The sequence below is a fragment of the Camelus bactrianus genome, chromosome 28, assembly GCF_048773025.1.
Source record: "Camelus bactrianus isolate YW-2024 breed Bactrian camel chromosome 28, ASM4877302v1, whole genome shotgun sequence".
NCBI classification, from domain to species: Eukaryota; Metazoa; Chordata; class Mammalia; order Artiodactyla; family Camelidae; genus Camelus; species Camelus bactrianus.
In genome coordinates, this window is record NC_133566.1 from 9,355,537 (window position 1) to 9,370,681 (window position 15,145).

Consider the following 15,145-nt stretch of genomic DNA (forward strand, 5'->3'; position numbering starts at 1 on the left):
GTAAAGCTGCATGATACAATATCAATACACAAAAGTCAACTTACTTTCTGTACACTAATAAAGACGTTTCAGAAAGAGAAATTAATAAAGCAATCCCATTTAACAATTGCTCCAAAAATTTTTTAAAAAATACCTAGGAATAAAATCAACCAAAGATGTGAAAGGCCTGCACATGGAAAGTTATAAAACACTGAAAAGAAATTGAAGAGGACACACACAAAATAAAAGTTGTGCTCATGCACTAGAAGAACACTACTATAACATTCATGAAGCCTAAGCAGTGTACACATTAATTGCAAACTGTACAAAATTCAAATGGCTTTTTTTCCCACAGAAACAAAAAACAAGAAATACTACCATTTGTATGGAACAAAAAAGAACCTGGAATAGCCTAAGCAATCTTGAGAAGGGAGAACACAGTTGGAGGTGTCTCCCTCCCTGACTTCATACTACGTTAGGAAACTACAGTCTCCAGTAGAGATACAGCAAGATATTGGCACAAAAATAGGTATACGGACCAGAGGAACAGAATAGGGAGCACAGAAATAAACCCATCTTTATGTTGTCAGTTAATTCATGGCAAAAGAGCCAAGAACACAAAATGGGAAAAGGACAGTCTCCTCAATAAATGGTGCCAATAACATTGGGCACCATACCCCCAAAAATGACACTAGACACTCTCAATACTAAACACAAAATTAAGTAAATTCCAAATTTTTCCACATCAAGCCCCTCCTCTGCTGGGTCCTCTGAAAATGGAAACCCTTAGCTGTAACCTCACACAGGAAGCCTCTGCCCACTTTCCTCACCTTTTATTCCCACAGTGATGCCTCCTGGTGATTCCTGAAGACATCTGCCTCCTGTCTGTGTGGACTTGGTTGGTCAAGTGTTGTCCTGAAGCTGAAACCACGGTGGGTCCTGAAGAGACCCAGCCTCCACCAGCCCAGCAAGGAGCCAAGTTCCCACAGGAGCCAAGTCCCTCAGCGAGACACATGCACCCTGAGGGTCACAGAACAGGTGTGGTGCCACCTGCTGGCCAGCTGGGAGCTGCAGGCCACAACAACTCAGTTTTTACCACTTACACCAAAATGTACTCTAAATTGTCCATAGATAATTATGAAATGCACATCTGTAAATATTCTAAAAGAAACATGTAAGAAAATCTACATAACCTTGTCTAGGTGATGAACTTTTACAAAAATCCCCAAGTCTATCCACAGAAGTAAAATATATATCATGGAATTTAAAAAATTAAAAATTTAACTCGTTTATGACCTTATTCAGAAAATCTAAAGACAAGACACATACTGAGAACAATAAATTTACAAAACACATAACTGATTGAGGGTTTAGACTCAAATTACACCAAGAACTTTACAACAAACAACCCCAATAAAAATAGGTAAAGATCTTAACAAACATCTCTCCAAAGAAAATACACAGATAGTAAATAAGCATATAAAAATATTCTAAAAATCATATACCATTCGGGAGTTGCAAATTAAAACAATGATGATATAACACTGCACGCTTATTAGAACCACTAAACTCAAAAAAAAAAAAAAAAAGACATTACTTGTGATTGATGGAAGATGAAAAACAAAACAAAACAGGAACTCACCCTCACTGCAGGTGGAATGCATGTGTGGCTACTTTGAAAGAAAGTTTGGCAGTTTTTTCCAAAGCTAGCCAATGCTCACTTGAGAATCCAACATTGTGCCTCTAGTATTTAGACAATTGCTTTGAAAAAGTCTCCAAACAAAAACTAGCATGCAATTATGCACAGCAACTCTACTCATAATGACTAAAAACTAAAATATGAGGATATCCTTCCATGCATGAATACATAAGCAAGTTGGGGTATACCCATGTGAAGCAAGGCAAATGATACCCTGAAATACATCTTTGGCATGAAGATTACAATGGGCAGGTTTCTTAAAAAGTAAGACAAATGAGACTCTATGAAACCCAAGTCAAGATTGCCTTTTGTGAGGCAAACTTACATTTATAAGGAAAATCTCCATTTGAAAAGTAATCTTCCCTTCTGTACCAGGAATAAAAGGAAGACTAAATAAACCTCAAAAAACTTATCAATAGAGAAGGCTAAGATTTAACTCTACATAATAAACATAACCTTCCTTTCTTCTGGTATTAGATAAAGATCGTATTGCAGGTGCTGTCTTGTCTTGGGCTTCAGGGAATTATTTCCTGGGCACCTCCCAGGCTTAAAGTAGGTACACAAGTTATTGAACTTGTTTGTACAATTATGTAAAAGCAGCTAATACAACAAAAATGTGTACTTGAAATGATTTCAATTAAAAGTGTCATATTACATATTTTTAATCACAATGAAAATAATGTTGGAATGTAGGACTGATACAATTTACAACATTAATAAGCACTGAAAAGATCCCTAGTGAAAAAAGCCATAAAGAAAAGTTCTCCCAGATCACATGGTCATCATGTATCCTTTAAATCCATCAAGGTTGTCAAAATCAGAGTCTCAGTAACAAATCCAGAAAAAGAAAGCAAGCAGCTAGACAAAGTGGTGACAGTTGAAGTGGGCAAGTGGATTACGTAATAATGTGGAAGCCATACGACTTCTTCATCTGTGGGCTCCTCAGGAGACTATCCCTGTTTTGGGTAAAACACCCTACAGTATTTTGTATAAAGTGGCAACTATGAGTAGTTTCTATCATCATAGAAATTACTGGAAAGTTCATTACTTTTCAAAACAACATATCAGTACCGCAGCAGAGAAGTCGATAACTCAGACATTAAACCTTGTTATAGAGGCCAAAACTTACCCAGACCGAGGCCAACCAAAGTTGTGATGCTCATCGCCCTCGTAGGAGTCCACTTGTTATTAAGAGGCACCGTGGGATGAGTATACCAGTAGCCACCAAGTCTTGGATCCTCTGCATGACCTGGGATGCAGGAGAAATGGTGAGATTTTAAAATTACAATTTTCCACAACACTTAACAAACAGTTGTTAAAATAAATAAATTCAGTAAAGTTCAATATGAAATTAATGTACAAAAATCAATTGCATTTCTATACACTAATAATAACCCATTAGAAGGAAAATTTAAGGAAACAATCACATTTATAACTGTATCAAAAAGAACAAAATATCTAGGAACAAATTTAACCAAGGATGTGAAAGACCTGTGCTCAAAAAACTATAAACCATTGAAAAAGAAGTTAAAGAAGACAAAAATAAACAGAAAAATATTCTGTACTCCTGAATTGGGAGAATTACTATTACTAAATTAATGATTCTACCCAAAGATATCAACAAATTCACTGCAACATCAATATAATACTCAATTCATTGAAATAGAAATAACAATCTTATTATTAATATAGAACAACTAAGGACCCTGAATAGCCAAAGAAGTGCTGAGAAAGAAGGACACAACTGGAGACATCTCCCTACCTAGCATCAAACTGTATCACGGAGCTGTAGTAACCACAACAGTGAGGAACTGGCACAAACACAGACACACGGACGAGGGTAACAGCATAAAGAGCCCAGAAATAAATCCACATGGCTGTGGTCAGTTAATTCATGAAAATGGGACCAAGAACATACAAAAAGGGAAGGACACTCCCCAAAATAAACATTGCCAGGAAAATGGGACACCATGCACCAAAGAACATCAATAGTCGCCACCTGCATTGCACACAAAACTACCTAAAACCCACAGTTTTCCACATCAACTCTTTCTGAGGTTCCTCTGAAGACAGAACTCCCCTGAGCAGTCAGCTGCACACAGGAAGCTTCTCCCCACTTTGTCTTTTTTTCCTTACGGTGCCTTTTCACAGCAATGCCCAAGAAAACTCAGCTCATGACAGCATGGATACAGTCCCTCTGTCTAGAAGATGAAGCCCTGACAGTCCTGAAGAGTCCAAGCCCCTGCTGGCTGTACAAGGGGCCAAGTCCATGGGCAGAATGCACCTGTGCCCTGTGGGTCAGAGGTGGATTTGGCACCCCACTGTGGACCATCAGAAAAGTTCAGGGAACGCTGAGCTCACAAAGCCCAGAGACCTCATCCTGAATGCAGTTCTGCTCTACATAGTGCCTTTGGAAATTCAAACTGAAACACAGCCAAATAACTCACTATGTTGTCTCAAAAGCTGGTTAAGGAGCAATTAATTTAAAAAAAAAACATATAGAATGAAAAGAACATAGACACAAACTACAACTCATAGCAAAATTCACTCATGATTGCCCATAGACAAATTTAAATGGCAAAACTATAAAAGTCTTAAAAGGAAAAGGGAGAAAATCTGTAAGACCTTGAGTCTGGTGATGAGTTTTAACTCACAACAACAAATGCCTATCAACAAATCAACACAAAATTAATAACATGGACTTTATAGAACTATAAACTTCTACTCTTTGAAAGGTCTTATTCATAAAGGCAAAAGAGAAACCACAAACTAGGAGAAAGTATTTGCAAAATGCATATCTGATAAAGGATTTGTACTCAAATTATACCAATAAAATCTAGAACAAACAACTCCATTAAAAATGGGTAAAGATAGAAACAAACATCAAGCTAAAGAAGGTATACAGATAGTAAATAATCATACAAAAATATATTCAAGATCCTAGTGGAATACAAGTATAGCCAACTTTGAAAGACAGTTTGGCAGTTTCTTCCAAAGTTAACATTCTCAACTTCGAATCAAAAAAAAAAAAAAAGCTCTTAAATTTAGACATCTGCTTTGAAGAACTGTTCAAACAAAAACTAACATCAAGTAATGCACAGGAGGTCTATTCATAATGGCTTAGACATTCATGTGATCAGTGTGTCCGCCTGTAGATGAACTCCTAAGTGAAGCGGTGCGCATTCATGTCATGGGGAGCGGAATGTGCCACCCCCCAAATAGGTCTCTAGCCTAATGACTACTACAATCTGAGTAATTAAAAAAAAAAAAAAAGACTCTCAGAAAACTGAGTAGAGGTTGCCATTTTGAGGGACATTTTCATTTCTTACAGAAATATTACAGAAACAAGTCAATTAAGTGATCAAGTAAGCAGAAGTGTCACAGGATGGAATACAGGCTGTAACAAAGAATCTGTATTAGAAATAAATGAAAACACTCACTGATGCTGGTGGAGCAAAAGATGCTGGCCTCAGCAACTGCAGGAATGAACGGAATGTGTAGGCTAAAGGGAAAACATACTGCACATAAACAGTGGAATCTATGAGATCCATCCACCCCACAGAGGTAGGAGCTAAGACTGCTGAAACCGCTCCTCTGGAGTACAACGAGAAATGAACTGAATGAATGGAAGAGGGTGGGAACCAGGATTCTACTGTCTGACTGGGAGTTACAGATAAGCAGGAGGGGAGATGTACACTGTCCATATGATAATGGATCAAGTTGGAGGCATCACTATAAACCCGTCTTCTGCTTAATATGAATACAGACAGTTCCACATAGAAATCTTTATAATTAGGAGTGTATACTATTAGGAAGGGGGAAATTTCAATCTCTCTCCCTCTTGACTTCTTGTGGCTGGACTAATAATAAAACTAACACAAGACAGAGCCACAGGAGAAAAAGAAATTTTAATTCCTACACACAAAAGTCTCATAGAAATGCAAAGTAAGAGGTAGTGAAAACAGGCAGATTTTATACATCTAGAAAACTAAAAATTTGTTAGGACTTGACAGCCCAAAGAAATGTAGCTTTTGGGTACTCAATTAATGAGGAGTCTAAACAGAGTTAGGGCTTGGGGTGGTAAATTGCAGAAGTCACAAGTTGTGTTTATATGTGCTTCTAAACCTTTCATGTGACAGACTTATTTCCTGCTTTTAGGGAGATGGGGGGGGTCAGAGTGTCCCTCTTGCTTTGGCCATTTCTAAGTAACTTCAATTTAAAACACTATGTGGTTGTGGCAGATTGGGGGGGGGGGGGGACAGTGTTCCCTGAGCAACAATACACTAAGGTGGGAACACATGCACACACTTCCTTGCATTGTCAGCTGAGAGCATTTTCCTCCCATATGTAAGTTCTTAATGCCATTCTCTAATAAAAGGAATCAGGACTCTGAAGAAATGGCTTATACTAGGACTGAGACAGTCAGTAAATGAGCCAGGATAATGTTGAATATTGTATCAGAAAGTAAGGAAGAACCAGGGGGGAAGAAAACCCAAAATATGGAATAATCTCAAAGGAAACAGGAGCCAATGAAAAGAGGTCACTCTCAATAGCCAAAGCAGGAATAAACTGAGCAACCAAAATCTGCAGTGCTGGATTATAACCAAAAGATTAAAATAACTGTCCAGATGTCCACAATGGTGAAGTTAAATGATGATATAGGGGTTTTTTTAATAAATGAGATTGAATAGAAAATTCCTATGCAGAAGAATTCCTAATAATCCATGACATCCATCAAGGAGGTGGAGTTAAGCCCCCTCTCCTGAAGTGTAGGTTCTATACAGTGACCTCCAGTTTAGATCAGAAGCAAGAAAAGTCTGAGATCCCACTGCTGGGCATGTATCCAGAGCAACGCTCTAAAGTGAAAAAACACATGCACTAACTGATTTTTTTTTTTACAACAGTGAGCAACACTAAATTGGGGAAAAAATTGTTTTCAACAAATGCTGCCAGGCAATTGTCTATCCAGTGAAAATTTTTCATTTCCAAGAGAAATGAAATTGGATCCTTGCTTCATACCACAAGCAAAATTAACTCAAGATACATTAAAAACCTTTAATTTAAAGAGTGGTAAAGTGACAATCAGCCCTTTTCTGCTGATACCACATTTGCAGAATCAGCCAACTTCAGATAAAAAATAATAATAATTTGAGAAAGTTCCATAAAGAAAAACTTGAATTTGTGGCATGCCAGAAGCTATTGAAATAACATTATATTTTCTTCACAATTATTTACATATCATTTACATTGTATTAGGTATTATAAGTGATCTAGAGATGATTTCAAGTATACAGGAAGATTTGCGTAGATTATTTGCCAATACTACACCATTTTATATGATGGATTTGATCACCGACAGATATTTAGTATCCACAGGGTGTCCTGGAACTAATACCTCACAAACAGGGAGGGAAGCTGTATAAACTCTCAAAGAAACAATGGGGATAAGTCTTCATGACCTTGGATTTAATCATTTTTTTAGATCTGATAGCAAACACAAGCAAGGAAAGAAAAAAGCTCACAGCAAAAAAAAAAAAAAAAAAAGTGACAATGAATATACGTATGTTCATGTATAACTGAAAAACTGTGCTCTACACTGGAATTTGACACAACATTGTAAAATGACTATAACTCAATATAAAAATGTTTAAAAAAATAAATTGTCTTTCCTCAACATTAAAGGCCTTTGTACATCAAAGATGCATCCAGAAACTGAAAACACAGCACACAAAATCAAAGAAAATATTTGCACATTATATACTTGAAAAAAATTTTGTCAAGAACATATCAAGAACTTTCACAGCTCATAAATAGACAAAACAACTCAATTTTTAACATGGTAAAAGGTCTTAAATAGACCCTTCTCTATATGTAAACTAAAAAAATAAAAAATACTGTATATATGTATTTACATGCAATATTATGTATATGTGCAGTCAAACAGTAATATTTCTACCTAATAAAAATGAAAAAGGAAAAAACACCAATAAATAAAATTAGATAAAAAAAGTTTTTAAATAGGCCCTTCTCCAGACAACACAAATGGTCAACAAGCACATGAAAAGATGTTAAAAATCAGTCGTGATGGAAATGCAAATTAATATGAAATGCCGTATCCTTTCAAGTACACTAGAATCCCTACAATCAAGAAAACTAAAAGCAACAAATACTGACAAAAATGTAGAGAAATTGAAACCTTTAAACATTACTTGAAAAACTGGAAAATGGTACAGCCCATGTGTCCAGTTTGTCATTTCCTCAAAAAGAAAAAAATACAGTTACCTTATGGTTCAACAACTTCACTCCTAGATATAGACCCTGACGTATTAAAAACAGGTTTTTGAATGAAAGTAATTATATACAAATATTCATAGCAGCACTATTTACAATGGCCCAAAAGGTAGAACAATTGAAATGTCCATCAAAGACTCTGGGGAATGCCTGGAGCCACACACTGTGAGCACACGCAAGCAAACTCATGCAGGAAACCAGGAGGAACTGCCCTCCACCAGCAATAATGTACCAGGCAAAGAAGTAACACTCATCTTGGAGGCAGATCCTCCAGCACTAGATGATAATGATGATGACTTAGCTGCAACCTCATGAGAGGCTGTGAGTCAGAACCACCCAGATAACCCCCTCCTGGACACCGAACCCATGGAAACTGTGGGAGAACATACGTATTTGCTAAGTTGATAAACCGATGGTAATTTGTTAAGCAACATTACATAATTCATACAAATTTTGGTACCTATAGCAGTGGGTTGTTATAACAAAAACCTAAAATGTGGGAGTGGCTTTGAAATCAGGCAGCGGGAGAAAGGAAAAAGGATTTCAGAAGTGTTAGTGAAAGCTTGACTTGGTGTGAACATACTGTTAATAGAAGCCCATATTTTGAAGAGGCTGTTGGTGAGGATAATATCAAAAAATCTGACTACAAACTAGAGGAAAGAGGATCTTTGTAACACCGTTCCTACAGTAACGTGGAAAGTTCAAAATGAGGCCAAGCATTGGGTGAACTAGCTAAGATTTCCAGAAAGTACCAAGTGTCTCCTAGCTGCTTCTTCCTTGCTGCTTAAACTGAATGGCAAAAAGGAGAGAGAGCTAAAGCAAGGACTATTGAACAAAAAGGGGCCAGGGGATGCTTTGAGGAATTCCCTGTCTCTCCAGATAACATAAAATGCTAAAACTTAGAAACAGACTATAAGCACTTCTCTCTGAGAACCACCTGTAAGGGAGCCCTCCTGGGAGCAAGATGAGTTCACAGATTGACACCTCATTGTAGAACTCGGGGTCAGCACTGGCTAAGCCCTGGGTGGTTGTGGCTCCTTATTCACATCAAAGCTGTCTGTGAATGCCCTAAATTTTACCCTCCAATTTGTTCCTCTAATTATACAGAATCCTATGAGCATGGTTGTGAGGATTATCCCACTCTATACGAATATGTCCAGGAATTTTTGAATCATCTTACAAACCATTTCATAGGTTTGGAAAATGAAACTGAGTGGTTTGCAGAGACAGTGAATGGCTGTGTTACAATAGATGATGTTTTGCAAGAACACGGAGAAGTCATGTATCAACAGGCCATGTCTATCTCAAATCCTCTTATATGAGAGCTAGCAATTGGCAACTTCCAGAGAGTGGAAGTTTCCACCAATTGCTACTTTAAAGATACCAGAATTAATATGAAGTTAAGGAACAAGCTGCAAAAAGAATGAAGTGACTTGAAAATGATTCCATGCATTTGTACTCTTCCTGGAAGAACTTTATTTTAACCTGGAGATCAAGGAAACAAATGGGCAAGGTTATGAGAGCAGGTCTTCTTCAGGAGTTGTTGGATGTCCTTTTTTCTAACCCTCTGGCCAACAACTTAATGTGTGTAGTACTGATACTGAAGTTGACAGGGTCAGTTTGGAAGATGCTGGAAAGAAAAAGGAAAGACTGGTATCCAAGAAATTATTCAGAGAATTGAAAATGTCATCCTAGATGCAAATGGCCAGAGATATAAATCAGATGCTCATGAAACTTGTAGAACTCCGGTCAAGTAACTGGTTTAGAATCCATACAACCTCAACAGAGAAGCGGCACCTGAACGTGAGACTATTTTATGAATGAACCAATATTCTACATCTGATGGCACTCCTTTCCTGGCAGTTCATCCAGATTATCAAAAGAAATACTGAGAATTGCTTCAAAGAGATGGCTTTTTTCCAGATTATGAAGAAAATGGAACAGATTTATCAGAGGCTGGTGATCCACAATTGGATGATATTGATGATGAGATGGACTCAGAGATCAAAGAAACTTATGAAAAGTTGGCTTGGCATCAGAGCATAAGCAAAAATAGTAAAGCTAAATATCAGCGTATCAGTTTTATAAAGCTATTTAGCTTATGGTGATTTAACAGAACACAGGAAAGCAAGAAAATGTGTTACTCTTATACCAAGTTAAGGATGTTGAGTTATGTTGCTAATGTACACAACTTTAATTTTGTTTAACAGTATCTCCCCAAATAACCTTTATTACCTCCCCCTGAAAAAAGAATTCTGAACAAAGATTAAAATGCAGGGCATAGTCAGGAAAACACATTTGAATGGAAAATCCTTTGTTAAGACAGCAGAAATATCAAAGTGGTGCCTCTGAGGACATTACACAATGCAATCAGACAAAAACCTCATTAAAAAGACCCACTCATATCAAATAAGGAGTCCTAAGTAGCTAGTGAATATTTGTAAAGACTGTAGACTGTCAACTTTCATTTTAAAAACACAAGCAATTCTGATTCTTTCCACAATTATACACCTTCAGAATTTTTCATACAACAGAAAAGATGCAAGATACATCCTCTGTTGCCCCAGGTTCATACCCCTGCCCCTCCCTTGAGTGGAACCCAATTACTGTTTTCTAAGTTTCAGGAGGAAGCTGCATTGAGAAAAATACAAAAACTGATTAGAACCAACTAGGCCCAAGACTGCAGAGGATTTGACTTCCAGTCAACCTTGAGCCTTATTATACATTCATTGTAATATATCAGCATGCTAAATGACACACCCACCAGCACCATGACAGTTGACAATTGCCATGACAACAACCAAAAACTCCCACACAAGGATTGAAAAGGAGTTGCATCAGTGTCAGGTCCAACCACATCCCTGTTAAGTCATTAATATTCCTACCACTCTTTCCAATCTCCAGCCACACAACACTGACCTGACACTCAACCATGCCCCTTCACTTTGACCCTTCTATATATTTGGTGTCTGCAACTGAATTGGGTTGAGAAGCTGATCTGTGAGCTAGGTTACCACTTTGCCAGTCTTTGGCCACTGAGTAAAGCTTGTGATGCTCCAGTCTCAACATCTGTCTCATTATTGGCACCATGAATCTCATCAGAAGAAGAACCTCCCTGGCTGAGGCAAGGGGTCCTGTCCCCAGCTAAGACCCAGGCACAGGTCTAGTCTACCAATTCAGTGACAAACTGGAGAGAGAAGCAAGAAGGTGCCAGGCTGGACAGGCCTTCCCACCAGGTGGAATGGTTCTCAAGCCCTGGGGCTGGCAGGGAAGTCACAGAGGTGCAAAGATTGGGCTGGGCAGAAACCTGGGGTTGAGGCACAGATGCCTCTGGAGCCAAGCTGACCATCACTGACATGAGAATCCAGATGCCAGGGAAAAGGACTCAGGGCCCCACAGGAGCACACAGAGATGTAGTCTAGCAGGCAACTGGGGGAGTCCCCCGGCCTCAGTCCACCCTGTGAAAACTGAGGACGGGCCCGTGGCTCCCAGTTTGCCCAGGTCACTGCAGGCCCACGCTCAAGGGTCCTGACTGCCCACCTTTGAGGGGGAAAATGAGAGCAGGAAAGGGTGGCACCAGAGTGGCCACCAACCAGGTAACAAACGGCAGGCTCGGGAAAAACGCCTCTGTCGCCAGTGAACCAGGTTGGATTCCTGTGGTTCCTGGCATTGCAGTCCAGGGCTGCCTGGAGGATTCTGGGTGCTGACGTCCCACTGTGGTGGCACGCTGAGGATTCTGGGTGCTGTAGTCCCAGGATGGGGTGGCGAGAGTGGGAACATACCAAAGGTTCTAGGTGCTGTAGTCCCAGAATGGGCCGAGGTGGGGAGTGGATAACATACCGAGACCAATGGGTACTGTAGCCCCAGGATGGGCGCACACCAAGGATTCTGGGTACTGCAATCCCAGGCCACACAGGGGATTCTGGGTGCTATGGTCTGGGCCCCTCCAGGCGCTTTGGTCGCTGTCCCCGTCTTCCATCTGTCGTGCTGACAAGCAGGACTCCCCACTCCTCTCTCCTGCATGCTTTTCCCGCGGAGAACGAGGGCTGTGCAAGGCTGACCCTATGGGAGGCCTGGTGGGGTGGAGCACTTGCAGGCCTCAGGCCCAGTAGTTCTGCTGCGGGGAGGGGAGGAGACTCCAAAAGCACAGGGAAAGGCGATGGGGTGTGGCGCTGCCAAGGACCCGAGGTCAGGGTGCTACCTGGTTTATTATCTCTCTTGGCAAGCTAAAAGCTTTCAAGGCTGAAGGCCCTTTTGTCAACCCTATGGTTGTAGAGAATTTAAACTTCCCAAAGTGCTCTCTACACTGCCCAGGGGGCTGTTGAATTGCCCAGCAGCATGGTCAGCTTAGTAACTGGCAACAGGGGCTTGACAGGCCCAAGCTGGCCTGAGCTGGAGGACCATGAATGCCTGTCCAGATGGTCAGAAGTCAAGGGCTGCCCTGCCTGACTTGACTATCCCTTGATGCCCGCTCAGGTGGGACAAAAGATCCAGCCAGTTTCAGGAGGGGCCCATCAGCACTCATGAAGGGAGCACCTGGGGGCTGGCAGGTCCCTCCACCCGGTCCTGTGTACATCCACACTTGTTTACTGAGTGTTCTGGGTGCCACTACTGTGCTAGAACCCGGGGCTGTGCAGGCAGAGTTGGGACAGCAATGCCTTGCCCAGGTGAGAGGGCAGAGGAAAACACTGTGTGACTTCTGAGGCCCCACAAGCCTTGACTGATGTTGAGTTGGATTTAAAACAGTCAGTGACAAGAACAAACATTTCACTCTTCTCTCAGAGCCCAGGACTAGGGGGCAGGAAAACAGTGGTAGAGTCAACTCCCTGACTCATGTGTGCCCCTGGGCTAATCCTGCCCATCCTGGAGACCTCAAAGAGATGGAGAGGAAAAAGGAGGAATGGGCCAGTGATGCTTAAATCTAACTTTTCTAACCCTAATGCTCTAAACCTAACACACTCATCTATACTCTAATCACCTAACCTATAACCCTATACCCTAACCCCAGGCCCCTAGACCCTTGGCCCTGACCCATAAACTCAAAACACTGACCCTTACCCTCAATCTGACCCTCCAACCCTGACTCTACAACCCCTACAATAACTCTAAATGCTGACACTGACCCTGACCCAGGACTACACACTAGCCTTAGTCTAGCCCTGCCTCTCACCCATGCCTTACCTTAAACCAATTACTTAACCCTAACTTTAACCCACAGCCCTTAACCATAACAAGTGGGAAAAAAAAAAAAAAAGATTATGTACTACAAGCAAGTTTCTCTACACCAGAAATCCAGGTTTTCAACATATTAAAACCAAGCAATGTAATATACCACAGTCACTATGTGACACAAAAACACATGGTTATCTCAATTGATACAGAAAAAAAACTTTACACAAAATCCAGTGCTGTTTCATATTCATAAACACTCAAGAAAGTAAAAGGAAATTTGTTCAACATGATAAAATGTGTTATGCAAGACCCAAAGCAAACTTCATGCTCAATGCTGAAGAACAACAAGGTTTACTCCTGAAATCAAGATTAAGGCCATGATGCTGGCTTTCCCCACTGTTACTCAGTATTGTACTGGAATCTGTACACTGAGCAATGAGGAAAGAAGGAAAATGCACACATGAAAGGGAAAAGTAAAATTGCTTTTATTCAAAGACACAATTCACATCATCCTATATATAGACTCTCCTAAAGAATTAACTAAAGATTATTTGAGCTGCTAAACTAATTCAGCAAAAGAGTAGAACAAAACATCGATCAACAAAAATCAACTTTATTTGTAGACACTAGCAATGAATGATCTGTAAAAGATTTTAAGAAAACAATTTCCTTTTTAAATAACTTCAACATTAATAAATACTTTGGAGCAGGTTTAATAAGGATGCAAAACTGGTACACTGAAAGTTATAAAGCATTGGAGAAAGAAATGCTAAGTAAATATGCAGACATCCCATGATGACGGAAATACTTAATTTTGTTAAGATGGCAAAAATGACAACAGTACATAATGCAATCTACAGATTCAATGTGATTCCTGTGAAAAATCCCAAGGCCTAAGGGAAGAAATACACAAGCCTACCCTACCTTACACATGGAATCACAAGGGACTCCAAAGTGCCAAAACAATCTAGAAAAAGAAAATCAAAGTTGGAGGCTCACATTTCCCAATTTCAAATCTTAGTACAAAGCAACAGTAAATAAAACAATGTGATACTGGCATAAATATATGTTTATAGATCTATAGAATTGAATGGTGAGCCCAGAAATAAATCCATCCATCTAGGATCAACTGATTTTTGACAACAATGGGCAACATTAAACTGGGAAAAAATCGTATTTTCAACAAATGGTGCTGGGCAATTGGCTACCCAAGTGTAGAGGAATAAAATTGGGTCCTTACTTCACACCACACATAAAACTAACTCAAGATAGATTTAAAAGCTTAAATTTAAAAAGAAATAAAATTACAGTCAACCCTCCTTATCTGCAGGTTCCACATCCACAGAATCAACCAACTTCAGATGGGAAAAAAAAAACATATTTTTGAGAAAGTTCATACAGAAAAACTTGAATTTGCTGCATGTCAGCAGCTATTTCACATACTGTTTTTCAGAACTATTTCCACATCATTTACATTGTATTAGGTATTATAACTGATCTAGAAATGATTTACAACAAACAGGAAGTTATGTTTAGATTATTTGCAAATACTACACCATTTTATATAACGGACTTGAGCACTGGAACCAATACCTCACAGACAGGGAAGGACAGCTATATAAACTGTCAAAAAAAATGGGGATAAATCATCTTACCTTGGATTTAGCAATCTTCTTAAATCTGACACCAAAATACAAGCAAAGAAAGAAAAAAGATAAATTGTATTTCCTCAAAATTAAAATGTGTGCATGAAAGATGCTATCCAGGAAGTGAAGAGACAGCCCAAAAAATCAAAGAAAATATCTGCACATTATATATCGGAAAAGAATCTTTATCAAGAATATACCAAGAACTTTTACAACTCATAAACAGAAAGGCAAACAAGCCAATTTTTAAAACAGTAAAAGAACTTGAACTGACCCTTCTCCAGACAAGACAGTCAACAAGCACATGACAATATCATCAGTCATAATGGAAATGCAAATTAGCATAATGCCATTCCCC

The 15,145-nt window shown here is 39.4% G+C and overlaps 1 pseudogene; it reads left to right on the plus strand.

Moving 5' to 3' along the window:
- LOC105072250 (polyadenylate-binding protein-interacting protein 1-like) overlaps window positions 1-15,145 on the plus strand; it is a 75,564-nt pseudogene that overhangs the window by 24,117 nt on the left and 36,302 nt on the right.